The following is a 14,068-nucleotide window of genomic DNA, read 5'->3' as shown; positions in this document are numbered from 1 at the left end:
GATTGAACATTCTGTGGTATATGAATTTTATGGAGTACTACTCTTATATAAGAAATTATGAACAGCCAGACTTAAGAAAAGCCAGGAAAGGGTTAAATGAACTGATATTGAGTGAAATGAGCAGAATCAAAAGAACATTGCTAACGTTAACAACAACATTGCTAATCAGGGCAACTGGGTAATGTAGTGGATAGAGCACAAGCCCTGGAATCAGGATGACCTGAGTTCAAATGCAGCCTCAGACACTTAATAATTACCTAGCTGTGTGACCTTGGACAAGTCACAGCCCCAATGCCACTTAAATAAATAAATAAAACATTGTGAGATGATAAACCATGATGCATGAAGCTCTTAGAAATCCAGTGATCAAGGACAATCCTGAGAGATCTGTTATGAAAACAATGTCATTTACATTCAGAGAAAAATCTATGATGTCTTAATGCAGACCAAAGAGAATTATGTATACTCTTTTAAAAAATTCTCTTTTCTTCTTTTCTTTCTTATTTATAATTTTCTCCCTTAGTTCTAATTTCTCTTTCACAATAGGACGAATATAGAAATATGTTAAACAAAATTGTACAAGTTCAACTTTTGCCAGATTCTTAGCTGCCATGGGGAGGTAAGAGAAGGTAGTAGAAAAACTTGGACTTCATAAACTTTTAAATGGATGAATGCTAAAAACTTCCTTTGCATGTAATTGGAAAAATAAAATTAAAAATTAAAAATAAATAAATAAATGATCTAATACTAAAGAATGAGTTGATCAAGAAGTAAATCATAGAGATAAATAATTTCTTTGAAGAAATTGATAACAATAAAACAACATATCAAAATTGAATTCAGAAAAAAAGCAATACACCTACCTATACATATCTACATAAACATACACACATATGAATATTTATATGTTATCTCAATAAAATAGAGAAAAAACAGATCAATGAACTGAGAATGCATTTAGGAAAAATGGAAAAAAAAATTCAATTAAACACCAAACTGGAAATCCTAAAACTAATAGGAGAGTTTAGTAAAATCAAAATATGGAAACCATTGAATAAATGAATAAAACTAAAAGCTGGTTTTATGATAAAACCACTAAAATAGATAAAACATTGGTGAATTATTTAATGAATTTTAAATTAAAATTAAAATTTTTAAATCCTGTGAAATCATGTGTGTGGCTCCATGACATTTGAATTGTATTTTTCTGATTGTGTTTAACTGACTCTTGCTGTCTTGTGGAGTCATTAGTTTCTGTAGACTCCATTATTTTTGGGGGGGAGGAGTTTTCTTCATTAACCTTTTCCAATTGGTCAGTTCTACTTTTGAAAGAGCTTTCCATTTGACCAATTGAGGTTTTGAGAGAATTTATTTCTTTTTGCATTTGCTCATTTGAGGATCTGAGAGAATTATTCTCATTTTGCAAGGTATTAATTGTCTCCCCCAAATTTTCCAGTTGATTTTTAAACTCCTTCCTTCCTCAAGGAAGTCTTTCTGTGCTGGAGACCAGATTGTATTCTCCTCAGAGGTTCCAGGTCTCTCTGGGTTGGGGTCTTTCCCTTCCAGGAATTTTTCTATGGATCCACCTTTCCGCTGACCCTTCTTCATTATGCTAAGACCTTGAGTTGGGTGGGGCTGGTTCACCTGGGCTTGGGATCTCTAAAGGCTTTACTGAGTGCAGTTTCTCTGGCTGGCCAGTAGGAGGAGCTGGTTGCCCTCTCTGGGGTGTCTGTGACCTTGGTTGTGAGGCCTTCTCCCTTTGCTTGAGGGAGGGAATTGGAGCTATTGAATTCTTTTGCCTTCAATCAATGGTGGGCTTTACCCTGGCCTGAGGTGATTCCTCAGCTGGGCTGGTTCTTTTGCTCACACACCTGGGCCTGAGGCAGAAATAATTTGCATTTGTTTGGGAGGAGGCCTAAGTGCAATGGAGGCCTGGGCTCAGAGTTTCTCAGACCTGAGGAGCCCAGGGATGGTGTCCACAGCTGTCCTGCACCAGACATCTCCTGGCAGCCCCTTCCCCAAGCTCCAGCGGGACAGCCCCAACACCAGCGCCTCTGATTCCCCAAAGACCCAAGCCGCCTTCGTCCAGCTCCACCACTGATCCAGCAGGTCTGGCTCTCGGACACTCAGACTCCCAGTTCCGATTCAGCTCTTGGTCTGGCTGATCTTCCCTGGGTGCTCAGACTCACCTGCAGGCACTCAGCCAAGGCTGCTGTGGGAGACAAATCCTGAGGTAGATTTTCCTCTCCTGGCTTTTCTTTCTGGGTTTCCTGGTTCGGGTTTCTTTTAAGAGGTTTGTTTCATGTGATAGATGGGGAAGAGATCAGGAGACTTTAGAACTGTGCCTGTCTTCTCTCCGTCATCTTGGCCCCGACTTCCTCTGAATTGTATTTTTCTGTAGTCTTGCATTATTAGTTATAATATTCCTTGGATTTTTTATTTGCTGATCTCATTCCTGAAGTGAACCGTGATTGCTTTTAATGTCTTATTTGCCTTTTGGTTCTGGATATCAGAGCAGTTTTCCATGATAATTTCTTGAATGATGTTGTGCAGGTCTTCCTTTTGATTTTGGCTTTCAGATAGTCCAGCTATTCTGAGATTATCTTTCCTGGATCAATGTTCCAGGAAATTTGTTTGCCCCCCAATAGAATCCTAGTGTTGGTATCTGGAATGCATTTACAGCCTATTGGGTGTTTCTGCATTTTCCCCCGGAGAGAGGGGAGAGGGTACATTGAAGCACATGATGGTGTGAACTGTTAGAGGTTGCCTTTTTGCCTGGTGCTGTGTTGAAACACTAGGTAGTTTTTGGAGCTGGAGTCTGCCCCATTCCCTTGACTAAGCTGAGGAAATGTGTGTATGTGTGTGTGTGTGTGTGTGTGTGCATGGTAGGGTGGGGGCGACAGGGAGCGGGAAGAAGAAGGGCAGGGGTTCCTGATGTTGGCATTTCCTAATTCACTGCTCAGGATCTTCCACTGGTTTTCTGAAGTAGGTTTGCTACCAGCTTACTGGGATGGTACCTGTCTTGGGCTACATTTCCTTTCTATCAAAGTGAGACAGATCTTTCTTGCTGATTTTCAAAGTCTATTGGGCTAAAAGACTGTTTTGTTTCATATTTATGCTGCTTCTGTGTTTCCCAACTTCATTTTAGGGATACTATTTTTTGTTGTTTGTAGGTGAATATGGGATAGTTACAGTGATTTACTGCTTACTTCTCCATTTTTGCTCCCAGCTCTCAAATTGTATTACAAAATAATAATCATCAAAACAATCATTATTGACTCAGGAAATAGAGTGGCAGATCAGTGGAATAGATTAGGTATTCAATGCACAGGAATAGAGGATGACTGTAATCTAGTCTTTGACAAACTCAAAGATCTAAGGTTTGGGGACAGGAAATCACTTTTTTTTGCAAGGCAATGGTGTTAAGTGACTTGCCCAAGGTCACACAGCTAGGTAATTATTAAGTGTTTGAGGCCTGACTTGAACCTAGGTCCTCCTGAATCCAGGGCCAGTGCTCCATCATTTTTTGAAAAAGTGATTGGGGAAATTGGAAACCATTTTGGTAGATATAGATATAGAACATCTCACATCATATATTAAGATAAATTAAAAAAAAATTCACAATAAGGAGTGATAACAAAAGCAAATGTGAGAAGCTTGGAAAATTTTACTTGTAACATTTATGGATTCAGGAAGAATTTATGATCAATCAAAAGAGAGAATTATGGGAAGTAGAATTGACAATCTTGATTAAATTTAAAAAAAAAAAGATTTTGCACAAACAAAAGCAAAGCAGCCAAGAATAGAAGAAAAGCAAGAAAATGGAGGGGGTGCAAATTTCTATGATCAGAGCCTCATCTCTCAAATATATAGTGAACTGAGTCAAATTTATAGTAAATCATTTCCCAATTGATGAGACATAAGCCAGGCACTGTGCTAAGGTCTCCTGGCTTTCCCTCAGAACTAATGAGTCAAGCCTCTTAACAAAATCCAGAACCACAAAATCTATGGAAGAACAAAGGAGAATAATATCTACCAAAAAGTTCTGTCTCAGGGGAATGTAGGTGAAATGGGGGCAGAGAGCAGACAGCCACTTCAGGGGCATAAGCGTGAGACTGGATCTAACATGAGAACAGCCTCAGAAGCTTCATGAGTGGGCTGGAGAGCTCCAGTGAGGTTGGAGGAAGAGTTCCAGGGCAGTGGGTGGGAGAGCTCCAGCTCAGCGGCTAAACATCAATCTCCTCAGCTCCATTGGTCTGGAAAAACAGGGTCATGAGCCCCATATTTTTAGCAGAGTCCCTGTGTTTCAAGTTCAATCCCCTACCCCCCATCCTTATGGGAGAAAGTGTCTCTTCCCAAAAACAACACAGTAAATACCCTACCACCTCCCAGGTGTGGGCAGCAGATCTTTCTCAGTATTGAGTGAATAATAATAATATTAAATATACAGCCAGAGGGTCCAGCATAAATTGTTCCTGGATAATCCATATGCTGTGGCTACCCCCCCCCCAACCTAGGGAGTGGGCTGTAATTCAATGCCACAGGCACTCCAGGGAAAGTCTCTAGCACCCCCTCCTGGCTGGCCCACTTAGACTAAAATGAGCTGAGCCTCTAGGGACTTCAACTCAAAAGTTCTGTGAACCATCTCCCCCACCCCCATCCCCCAACATAAAATCCTAGGAAAATGAAGACCAGAGGAAAGGGGGGGGGGGGTCATTGAAAGCTAGCTTATAAAGACAAAGATCCTAACTCAGAGGGAGCTAGAACTTCTGAGGAGAATATGATTTGGTCTCCAGCCCAGAAAGACTTCTTTGATCAAGAAGGAGTTTAAAAATCGATTGGAAAAATTGAGAAATGAAATGCAAGAGAAAATTGGCACTATGTATCAAGAAAACAAATTCTTGGAAAATACAATGGGGCAAATGGAAAACTCTTTCAAAAATAGAATTGACCAATTGGAAAAGGAGTTGCAAAAGGTAAAAGAAGAAAATTCTTCTATAAAAATAAGAATGGAATCTCTGGAAATTAGTGACTTCATGAGACAATAAGAATCTATTAAACAAATCAAACAAATCAAAACAAAATAGAAGGAAAAAAATACCTCATTGGCACAACTACTGACTTAGAGAATAGACCCAGGAGAGAGACAATTTAAAAATCAATTGGGGTGCAGCTAGGTGGTGCAGTGGTTAAAGCACTGGGCCTGGTGTCTTGAGTACCCTACTTCAAATACAGCCTCAGACACTTAATAATTACCTAGCTATGTGACCTTGGGCAAGCCACTTAACCCCATTTGCCTTCAAAAACCTATAAAAAAAAGAATAATTGGGCTTCCTGAAAACACTGAGGATAAAAAAGCCTGGACTCAAGATATCAGGATCTATTGAAAGAAAACTGCTCTGATGTCATGGTGGCAGAGGGCAAAATAGTTCTTGAAAGAATACATCAATCCCTTCTGGAAAGGAATCCCAGAATGAAAACACCAAGGAATATTTAGCCAAATTCCAGAACTATCAGATAGAAGAGAAAATCCTTCAAGGAGTCAGAAAGAAACAATTTAGATACCAATGAGCCACAATAAGGATTACACAGGACCTGGCTGCATCAACATTAAGGGATAGAACAGCCTGGAATATGATATTCTGAAGAGCAAGGGAGTTTGGAATGCAGCCAAGAATTCACTATCCTGTAAAATGTAGCCTTCTCTTCCAGGAGAAAAGATGGACATTTAAATAAATAAGAGATTTCCAACTTGTCCTGATGTCAAGACCAGAGCTAATTAGAAAATTTGGACTTTCAAACAGGAGACTCAAGAAACACTTGAAACGGTAAAAAAGGTAAAAGAAAAAAATGCTATCCAATAATATGAAACTATATCCCCACCTGGAAGAAAGATTCTCACAATTCTTGAGAATGGTAAGTCTACTAGAATACACTTATCCAGAAGTAATGGACAGCAAGACTTGTCTTTCACTCTGATAGAATGATTTAAAAACAATATTGCCTTAAAAAGTGAGACAGTAAAAAGAGGGAAGTATGGAGGAGATTGAATGGGGTAAATCACATTACATGAAGAAGCACAAATGACCTATTGCAATAGAAGAGTAGAAGGGAGGACATAAGAACTGCCTGAATCTTATTCTCATTAGATATGGCTCAAAGAAGAATTAACATACACACACTTAGTTAAGTTAAGAAACTTATATTACCCTTCAAATATTTAAAGGGGAAGGGTCAGGCAAAGAAAAGAGGAACTAATAGAAGCAAGGGAAGGAAGAAGGGGCAAAAGGATATTGGAAAGACAGGGGAGGAGGGTAGATATAAGGGGGCAAATACACTGAAGGAGGTGGTGTTCAGAAACTAAAGTATTGGGGAATATGGATAAAATAAAAAAGGGAAAAATACAAACAGAAGATAGCATAGAGGGCAATAAAGAGTTAGTAATTATAACTTTGAGTGTGAATAGAATGAACTCTCCTGTAAAACATAGGCGAATAACAACTGGATTACAAACCAGAATCCTATAATATGCTGCTTAGAAGAGATCCATTTGAAACAGAGAGATACATATAAGATAATGCTAAAGGGTTGGAGCACAATATATTTTTCTTCAGCTGAAGTGAAAAAGGCAGGGGTAGCAATCCTTATCTCAGAAAAGCAAAAGCTAAAATAGATCTCATTAAAAGAGATAAGGAGGGAAACTAGATCCTCTTAAAAGGTGCCATAGACAATGAAGTAATTTCAATACTAAATATGTATGCACCAAGTGGTATAGCATCCTAATTCTTAGAAGAAAAGCTGAAATGAGTTACAGGAAGACACAGATAGAAAAACTCTAAAGGTGGGAGATCTTAGCCTCCCTCTCCCAGATTTAAATTAATCTAGGGGTGGCTAGGTGGATAATTAACTAGCTGTGTGGCCTTGGGCAAGCCACTTAACCCCATTTGCCTTGCAAAAACCTAAAAAAATAAATTAATCCAACCATAAAATCAACAAGAAGGAAGTTAAGGAGATAAATAGAATGTTAGAAATCCTAGATATGATAGACCTTTGGAGAAAATTGAATGAGGATAGAAAGGAATATACTTTTTTTTCTGCAGTATTTGGCACTTACATAAAAATTGACCATGTACTAGGTCATAAAAACCTTATATTCAAATGCAGAAAGTCAGAAGGAGTGAATACTTTCTTCTCAGACCATAATGCAATAAAAATCATGTGCAGTAATGGGCCATGGAGACCTAAAAGTAATTGGAAATTAAATAACCTCATTTTAAAGAATGAGTGGATCAAACAACAAATTATAGGTACAATTAATGATTTCATCCTAGATAATGAAAATAATGAGTCAACATACCAAAACTTAAAGGGATACAGTCAAGAAAATTATTGGGAATATATTATATCTTTAACTGCTTACATGAATAAATTAGAGAGAGAGAATAACTCAATCAATTAAGCATCCAACTAAAAAATTAGAGAAAGAACAAATTAAAAAAACCCAATTAAATACCAAATTAGAAATTCTAAAAATTAAAAGAAAATTAATAAAATTGAAAGCAAGAAAATTATTGGACTAATTAATAACCCCAAGAGTTGGTTTTATGATATAAGCAATAAAATGGACAAAATTTTGGTTAATTTGATTTGAAAAAAAGAGAAGAAAAACAAATTACTAGTATAATAAATGAAAAAATGTTAACTCACTACCAACAAGGAGGAAATTAAAATATTAATTTGGAATTATTTTGCCCAAATCCTTGCCAATAAATTTGATAATCTAAGTGAAAAGGATAATATTTACAAAACTATAAGTTGGCCAGGTTAAATGAAGAGGAAATTAAAAACCTAAATAACCCTATCTCATAAAAAGAAATTCCACAAACTACCATTGATCTCCCTAAGAAAAAAATCTCTGGGGTCAGATAGAATCACAATTGAAAACTTTTAAAGAACATTTGGTTCCAATTCTGTATAAACTCCTTGGAAAAATAGGTGAGGACAGAACTCTGCCTATCTCCTTCTCTGATAACATTGTGGTGTTGATGCCTAAACCAGGAAGAATAAAAACAGAGAAAGAAAATTATAAACCAATTTCCTTAAGGAATATGGATGCAAACATCTTAGATAAAAACTTAGCAAAGTGTTTACAGTAAGTTATTACTAGGATAATACACTATGACCAAGCAGGATTTAATCCCAGGCATGCAGGGTTACTGCAATGTTAAAAAAAAAAAAACTGATAGTAGAATTGACTGCATCAATAATAAACCTAATCAAAATCATATATTATCTCAATAGATGCTGAAAAAGTCTTTGACAAAATAACAGCACTCATTCCTACTAAAAACACTAGAGAGCATAGGAATAAATGGATTGTTCCTTAGAACCATCAACAAGCATTACATGCAATGGGGATAAGCTAGAGGCATTCCCAGTAAGATCAAGAAGTGAAACAAGGATGCCCATTATCACCACTTATATTCAATATTGTATCAGAAATGTTAGCTTCAGCAATAAGATAAGAAATAGAAGGAATCAGAATTGGGAAGGAAGAAACAAAACTCTCATTCTTTGCAGATGACATGATAGTATTGCCTAGAGAATCCTAAAAAAAACCTACTAGAAACAATTAGGAACTTTAGCAAAGTTGCAGCATATAAAAGAAATTCACATAAATCTTCAGCCTTTCTGTATATCACTAGAAAGATACAACAGCAAGAGCTAGAAAGAAAATTCCATTTAAAGTAACTTCAGATAATATAAAATACTTGGGAGTCTATCTGCCAAGGCAGACTCAGAAACTATGAAAACAACTATAAAACACTTTTCATGCAAAAAACATCAGATTTAAATAACTGGGCAAATATCAACTGCTTTTGCATAGGCCAGGCTAATATAGTAAAAATGACAATTCTACCTAAAGTATACTACTTATTTAGTGCCTTACCAAACTCCTCCAAAATTCTTTAATGAGCTAGAAAAAATTGTAACTAAATTCATATGTAGAAAGAAAAAGTCAAAAATATCAAGGGATTTAATGGGAAAAAAGTGCAAAAGAAGGTGGCTTAGCCTTACCAGATCTAAAATTATATTATAAAGCATCAGTCAACAAAACTGTTTGATATTAGCTAGGAAACAGAGTGGTGAATCAGTGGAATAGATTAGGTGCAAAAGACAGCAGGAAAGGATTATAGAAATCTACTGTCTGATAAACCTAAAGAGTCTAGCTTCTGGGATAAGAACTCTTTCTGATAAAAACTGGGAAAATTGGAAGTTGTGTATGGAAGAAAGTTGGATTAGACCAACATTTCACACCTATACCAAGATAACAAGATAAGATCAAAATGAAATCAGGATTTAGACATAAAAGACAATATTATAAGCCAACTAGGAGATCAAGGAAACAGTTTATGACCATAGAAGAGATGGAGAACATCATTAAAAAATTAGAAAATTTTGATTACATTAAATTAAAAAGCTTTTGCACAAAGCCACTGTAACCAAGATCAAAAGATATGTAATAAATTGGGATACAATTTTTACAACTAGTATTTCTATCAAAAGACTCATTTCTAAAATATATAGAGAACCAAGTCAAATTGTAAAAAAAAAAAAAAAAAGCAAGCCATTCCCCCAATTGACAAATGGTCAAAGGATATGCAAAGGCAATTTACAGATGAGGAGATCAAAACTATCAATAGTCATACCAAAAATTGCTCTATACCATTACTGATTAGAGAAATGCAAATTAATGCAGATCTGAAGTATCACCTCACACTTATTAGTATGGCTCATATGACTAGAAAGCTCAGTGAACCAAATGTTCAATATTGGAAAGGATGTGAGAAATCTGGGACATTAACACATTGTTGGTGGAGCTGTGAACTCATTCAACCTTTCTGGAGAGCAGTCTGGAATTATGCAAAAAGGGCAATAAAATGTACCCTTTGATTGAGCAATACCACTACTAGTCTATACCCTGAAGAGATGATGAAAAAAGGGTAAAAACATCACTTGTAGAAACGTATTCATAACAACCCTTTTGGTGGTAGCAAAAATTGGAAATCAAGTGAATGTCCATCAGTTGGGGAATGGCTGAACAAATTATGGTATATGCATGCTATGGTATACTATTGTTCTATTAGAAATGAAGAGAGATGGGATTTCAGATAAGCCTAGAAAGACTTGCAAGAGTCTTGCAACTTGGGGGAGAGAAGCAGAACCTGAAGAATATTTTATACCATAATAGCAACATGGGGATGATGATTAACCTTAATGGACTCCCTTATTTTGTCAATATAATAACTAAGGACAACTTTAGAGTACCTCTGATGGAAATAACATTTGTATCCAGAGAAAGAACTGTGGAGGTTAAACAAAGACCAAAATCTATTACCTTGAATTTTAAAAGTAAGTGTCTTATGTACTACACAATTTTGCTATCTCTAATGTTTTATTTTCTCCTCAAGTTTATGATTTCTCTCTTAACACATTCAATTTAAATCAATGTATTCCATGGAAACAATGTAAAGATTATCAGACTGCCTTCTGTGTGGGAGTGGGGGGAGGGAAGGGAGGTGGTGGGGGGGATGTGTAAAATTCAAAATCTTACAAAAAATGATAGGTAGAAACTACCATTGTATATAATTGGAAAACAAATGAAATATTTTTAAAAAGAAATAAATAGCCACTTTTCTTAAGAAGAAGGCAATATTACTTATAATTGTATGAAAAATATGTAAATCACTTGATCAGAGAAAGTGAAATTAAAAAACTGAGTTACCATCTCACACTTATCAGATTGGCTAATAATACAGAAAAGAAAAATGACAAATGTTGGAAAGGATATGAAAATATAAGGAAATTGATGAACGATTGGTGGAGGTGTGAACTGACCCAATCAATGTGGAGAGCAAATTAATAATTATGCCCAGTGGGCTATAAAAGTGTGCATACTGTTTGACCTCCTAGTGTACACTCCTAGGTCTTTACTCCAAAGACATCAAATATAAAGGTATTATATGTTCAAAAACATTTAGAGCAGTTTTTTGTTTTTTGTGGTGACAAAGAATTGGAAATTGAGGGAAGTCCATCAATTAGAGAATGACTCAGCACATTTTAGTATATGATTATGATGCAATACTATTGTGTTAAAAGAAATAATGAGCAGAATGATTTCAGAAAAACCTAGGAAAGCTTACCTAAAATGATGCAAAATGAAATGAGTTGGACCAAGAGAACATCAAGCATAGTAATAGCATCTTATATATAGATAAACTGTGAAAGACTTCATTATTCTGATCTATACAATGATCTATGACAATTCTGAAAGACTGACTTGTGAAAAACACTATTCAGAGATAGAACTGATGAAGACTGAATGCAGATTAAATCATAGTTTTAAAATTTTTCTTCATTAATATTTTTTTCTGAATTTTCTTTTGCTACATGGTAATGAAGAAATGTTTTGCATGACTGCACAATTTTAATCTATATCAAATTGCTTTCCTTCTCAAGGACAGTTAAGAGAGGATTAAGGGAGAGAATATGGAGCTTATTTTGTTTTAAATGTTAAAATTGTGTTTTAAATAAATGTTTTAAAATTAATAAAATTAATTGTACAAAAATCATGGAAAGATTCTCCTGATTCTGTTAGCTCTTTATCCTCTCTCAGAGTATTTTTTTTATTTAGATACCTAGTTAACATGTTAAATCTTTAAGGACAGTATAAATTCTGCCTTAAGATAACAGGGCTGCATGTTCTACTTTTTCTGTATAGCAGTAGGCCCTAAATTATATTTCAGAAAGTGGGGACAGGGAAAACATTTATTTAGCACCTACTAGGTATTAAATATATGTCAGATACTGCATTGTGTTTTATGAATATTATCTCATTTCATCCTGAGAAGTAATTGCTTCTATTATGTCCCTTTTATAATTAGATAAACTGACACAGAGTTTAAGCTAGTTTCCTAGGCTAACACAGCTAAGAAGTTTCTGAGTAAGATATGGTGAGTTTTCCTGACTTTTTTTCTTTGTTTTTTAAAGTTTTTTTTTGCAAGGCAATGGGGTTAAGTGGCTTGCCCAAGGCCATACAACTAGATCATTATTAAGTGTCTGAGGCCAGATTTGAACTCAGGTAATTCTGACTCCAGGGCTGGTGCCCTAGGCACTGAACCACCTAGCCACCCCCTTTCCTGACATTTTTGCCCAGAATTCTATCTACCTATTTGACTAGTAAGGAGTTTAATACATTTTTTTCTTAAACTGAATAGATATAGATAAAATCCATGCTGAATATTAAAGATGTTTTCAAATATAATAATGAAACAATAGTCAATAATGTTTGAAAATGCCTGGAGAATAGAGGAGACATCAGAAGAATAGAACAAATGAAAAATGTTTCAGTAATCAATAGGAAAGGAAAGGTCAGTGCTGGACCTTACATATTGATAAGCTTGATATACTTCTTGAACAAATTTTGTAATGAATTATTGAATAGATACTTTCTGAGGTCTAGGAAGAAAAACTATCATCACTGAAAAATCCATTGGTTTCTCTAAGGCCAAATCCTGTCAATTGGAACCATTTTCTTTTAGCTAGATTATTAGGAGAAGGCTGTAAACAGGTTATCAACAAGATACCTGACAAGATTTTCAGATATGATTTGATTAAGATGGGCTCATGAAACCTGGATATATACACAGAATTTTTATTGTAAAATGGTCTGATTTCAAAAAGCAAAGAGATTCTTTGGAGCTGTGACATGGTCTTTGTATTTGGTTCTCTCCAATTGAACATTTATTCCTGTAGCATCAATAATGTTATAGAAAACATGTTTATCAGATTTACAAATGCTAGAAAGGTTCATTAAACTGGATGGATATCAGAATATGTAATGGAAAGAACAATGGAATACTCATCAGGAGACCTATGTTTTTATTCTGTTTCCACCACTAATTAACTGTATTATCTCTGGAAAAAGCACCACTTGTTCTATGGACTCTTCATTTATTAGAACTTAGAGCTCAACTAGATCACCTCTAAGGAGCTGTCTATATCTAAAATTTAATATTCTGTAAGATTCAAAATTATTTCAACAAGTGACAGAGGAATACTGTGTGTGAGAGATGTATTTAAGAGGGGGTAGACTGAAGCAGAGAGGGACAAAAGTTGAAGCACAATAAGATTGCCCAGATTGATGGCTGGGTGAATAGAGAAAAGATTGGTCGTTTTTTAAAAATAGAAAGGATAGGATTTAACAACAGTTGAAATATAGAATTTGTGGGCAAGGAACAAACAAAGATTATTTTGAGTTTTCAAACTTAGATACCTGAGGAAAGTTCTCAACATAAATCAATAGATTAGAGACTTGGCAGGTTTAGAGAGGGAAAGTTGATGAATTTTGGATCAAATTAGGAACATTCTAGTAAAAAACATATAATACAACACACCATGAAAATCTTGCTTACATCACAGAGAAGATTTTAGTGATTCAATGACTATATGCTAAGTAATATATAGCTACCTTGGAGGAAAAGTTTCACATTTTTATTACATGGTAGAATTATTAGAAACTAAAGCAAATATTGAAGGAGAAAATAGGGAGCAGATATGAAGGGATTTACTGGTTCTAGGGATAGTCTTACTTCTTGTGCATGAGAATTGTGTGGAACCAGAAAAAGGAAAGGAAAAAGATTCATCATCCTCATGCCTGCCCCATATGGTTCAGCAATATATAGTTCTGTCATTTTTGTCTCACTCTGAATTCTCAGCAGATAGTTTAGGAGCATCATTTATCCAATCTCTCCTATATCCTGGAATGTCATTTCCTGTCCCAAGTCACATTCACATATTCCTGTTATCTCAAGGACATTTATTAAAGGTTGGGGGGGAAGAGGGTAAATATAACAACATTATGGATACAATAAACACAGAGTTGATGCTAAAGATTGTCTTTTGTTATCCCTCTTACTATATAATGAAAATGAAAGACCAAAGTGGTTAAATGATATGATCAAGTTGAAAAAATAGGGTCAAGACAAGACCCTATGTTTTTTGAATC

This window comes from Macrotis lagotis, chromosome 1 (assembly GCF_037893015.1).
Source record: "Macrotis lagotis isolate mMagLag1 chromosome 1, bilby.v1.9.chrom.fasta, whole genome shotgun sequence".
In the NCBI taxonomy this organism is placed as follows: Eukaryota; Metazoa; Chordata; class Mammalia; order Peramelemorphia; family Peramelidae; genus Macrotis; species Macrotis lagotis.
The sequence above is the reverse complement of the archived record's forward strand: the minus strand, read 5'-3'. Positions refer to the sequence as shown.